The following is a 4,009-nucleotide window of genomic DNA, read 5'->3' on the forward strand; positions in this document are numbered from 1 at the left end:
CTTGAGATATTTTTAATCCACCAATCTCTTCGTTGGAGTTATCTTGTGTCATATTTGACCTAAAGCCTTCCCTAAGGAATGTTGCTATTGTGGTGCTTATCAATGATTCAAGTTATATCTCTATCATCTTGGTGGAAGAAGTTTTCATCTCTTCTGTGGTCCTGATCCATCATTACTTTCGGTGGCAGAATATGACCTTAGTTTTGAGATGTTTGCCATAAGCCCACTACAAGCTTACTCTTTTCGTTGTTGCTTTTTCCAACAACTCCGTTCGACCCTTCTACTAAAGATGCTTTTTCAAGCTCATTTGATGTTGAAAATGTTGTTTTCTCCTCTATTCTTTTGATTCCATTCTTACATTTGTTCTGGAGGCATTGTGATGTTGCTCTCTTCGACCCATCATCTTGTTTTGTCAAGTTCATGTTGAATTCTTTCCATTTATAGTCAGAGTGCTGCCCAAATTACATCATTCTTATTCCTTCTCTATCTTGTTTAACCGGAGTGTTCTGTCTATCATTCCTCTTCTAACCGGAGTCTCATCCAAGTGTTATAATTTTGCCAAGTTCATATTCTATGCCTTCCATTTCCAAGTGGAGTGTTGTCGAAATTGATCCTTATCGTTCCTTGTACATCTCGTTTCTACCAGAGTGCTTGCATGTACTTCTTGTCCACTGCAACCCTTTTCTTATGTCTTTCAACCTACAAAGTTCTTGTAATGTTCCTTGTTCCTCTTTTCTAACAGAGTGTTTTCAACTTCGTTCATCTCTGCTGTATTCTATTCTCAAAAACTGTTTAACCTCCAAAGGTTTGTGGTTTCACTCGTTTGTCAAATAAGCAACTTAGTTTTACCTCTCCTCTTCCTCTTTCGTTTCTCTCCGGTGCCATCCTAGATCTCGGGACAAGATCCTCTCGCAGTGGTGGAGTGTTGTGACGCCCCAAGACCGGAGCTTCAGATGCCTTCCATGTTTTTCCGTGTTTCTCCGTGTATTTCTTTTGCTCTCTTGCATTGCATCATGTCATCATGCCACCATATCATTAATTTTATAACTCATCTAAATAAATTGTGTGGATCTTCGATCCATTTAAATCGAGGGAGTTCACATGGTGAAATTCTCTTTATAAAATATAAAAGTCTCCTACTATTATTAGGGAGCTATATTAAAAATTCCATTGTTTTGGAATCACCCATGAACCCACTTGCATATTAAATCCCTTGGCCATTTCTTCCTCAAGTTTCGACTCTCTGGCCTTGCTAATAATTCTTTTACCATTTTCTGGAGCTCTACCAAAATTCTCAACATTTTTGGACCTTCCCAAACCTCACTTCCTATTCAAATCATTTGAATTTATTCTTTCAATCTTGGCCATTTCTATTTTCTCGGAACGAGCACATTTTTGTGAGTCCGTGAAAATCATCCCCATGCCCAGATTCCACCCCTACCTTCTCTTTCTTTTCTTTCTCTTTTTCTGTTTTGTTCTAAATGGGAAAAGAATATAGAGAAGAGAGAGGCTAGCCCTTTTAACATCAGGCCCAGCTACAGCTAGTCCGGCCTCTTGGACCTCCCAGGCCCAGCCTCTAGTGGCCCAAGGCCCGATCGCTCCCCCTATAACTGTAGCGATCCCCTCACATCTCCCCTCACTCCCTCGTTCCTCCTAGCATTGTCACGCATAGAAGATGGAACCGGTGCCCGATCCTCCCTCCTCTCGATCTCTCCCTTCCCTCGATCCCATCTCTCCCTCCCACAGCGCCCGCTCCTCATCTCTCCCTCCTCGCGCTGCACCCCTCGCCCCGATCACCTCGCCTCCTTCCTCCTCGATCCGGCCCGCCGCCGCGCCCTGCAGCCGCCCTCGCGCCACCACCCGAGGGGCCAACTCCGGCAGCCCCGGCGCCCGCAGCATGCTGTCCTCAGGTCCCGAGTACCCCCGCAGCAGCGCCAGACCCCGCGCTCGTCTCCTCGCCCGTGACCAGGCGCCACCCACTACTCCGGCATGCCCTTGCTCCTTTCTCGTCGCTGCTGGCTTCATCGCCACGTCAAGTACCTAGAGCTGATGTTGCTCCCTGCATCGCCCTGCACTCACTGGCGCCTTCACCCACCCGAGGTTCTTCTCCTTGCCACCGCTGCTCCGGCGAGCACCACCAGGTCGCGGACACTTCTCTGCATGAGTGCCCCTGAACGAGACCCTCAAATCCAACCCAGAGCCCAAGCCGGAAGACTCCGTGGATGTGCATCTCACTTGTGCCACTTTGGATCATCGAGACCGTATCCGGTTCGTCAAGTACCGTTGTCTCAGATTGCACCAAGTACCACGACGGTCAGAGCCTCGGATCCGTCAAGTCCCTCGATGACAAGTGCATGACTATTCGGATTGTACCAAGTACCCACTTTGAGTTGATGGGATCGGCAAGTGTGAAACACCAAGTACCACGGCGACCATCGACTTGTACCCCTACACCACATAGAAACGCCAAGTACCCCTCATGTCGGTAAGACCTACAAGTCGGACCCCGAATGATCGACGACTCGTGGACCGTGTACAACTACCGTCGCCCCGAGGACATTGGATTCGTTAAGTACCTCTCCGAAAATGAAACGTATAATGCTACCGTTGCAAGAATCGAGACCGACAAGTCCGAAGATGCAAGTACCACACCGAACCATGTACGACGACCGTCGCCGAAGACCCGTGTAACGCAAACGTCAAGTTCAACTACCGTCGCGTGAACTGCCACTTTCCGGTGATGCTTCTTCGGGTTAGTTCCGATAACGTCGTGTTTGTGAGGATCTGTTCGTCTACGTCCTTTTGCCTTCTTCATGGACTCGATCTTCTTCCTTGCGGGATCTCAGGCAAGATGACCATACCCTGGAAATCACTTCTATCTTGGCTTGCTAGTTGCTCGATCTATTGCTATGCCGCGATACCCACCACTTTGTTATATCATGCCTCCCATATTGCCATGACAAGCCTCTAACCCACCTTCCTAGCAAACCGTTGTTTGGCTATGTTATCACTTTGCTCAGCCCCTATTATAGCGTTGCTAGTTGCAGGTGAAGCTGAAGTTTGTTTCCATATTGGAACTTGGGTGTGTTGGGATATCAAAATATCTCTTATTTATTTAATGCATCTATATACTTGGTAAAGGGTGGAAGGCTCGGCCTTATGCCTGGTATTTTGTTCCACTCTTGCCGCCCTAGTTTCTGTCATACCGGTGTTATGTTCCTTGATTTTGCGTTCCTTACGCGGTTGGGTTATAATGGGAACCCCTTGACAGTTCACCTTGAATAAAACTCCTCCAGCAAGGCCCAACCTTGGTTTTACTTTTGCACTAACAACCTAGCCTTTTTCCCATGGGTTTCCGTTACCCGAGGGTCATCTTTATTTTAACCCCCCGGGCCAGTGCTTCTCTAAGTGTTGGTCCAACCTGAGCGATGTCCGGCGCCCCCTGGGCAACCAGGGTCTATGCCAACCTGACTTCTGGCTCATCCGGTGTGCCCTGAGAACGAGATATGTGCAGCTCCTATTGGGAGTAGTCGGCACATCCGGGCGGCTTTGCTGGTCTTGTTTTACCATTGTCGAAATGTCTTGTAACCAGGATTCCGAGTCTGATCGGGTCTTCCTGGGAGAAGGAATATCCTTCGTTGACCATGAGAGCTTGTGATGGGCTAAGTTGGGACACCTCTACAGGGTTTTGAACTTTCGAGAGCCATGCTCGCGGTTATGGGCAGATGGGAATTTGTTAATGTCCGGTTGTAGAGAACTTGACACTTAACTTAATTAAGATGCATCAACCACGTGTGTAGCCGTGATGGTCTCTTTCTGGCGGAGTTCGGGAAGTGAACACGGTTTTGGTGTTATGCATGAACGTAAGTAGTTTAAGGATCACTTCTAGTTCACGACCGCTGCGCTGCTTCTCTTCTCGCTCTTATTTGCGTATGTTAGCCACTATAAATGCTAGTGCTTGCTGCGGCTTCACCTCATTACCTTTCCCTACCCATAAGCTTAAATAGTA

Source organism: Triticum urartu, chromosome 3 (assembly GCF_003073215.2).
Source record: "Triticum urartu cultivar G1812 chromosome 3, Tu2.1, whole genome shotgun sequence".
NCBI lineage: Eukaryota > Viridiplantae > Streptophyta > Magnoliopsida > Poales > Poaceae > Triticum > Triticum urartu.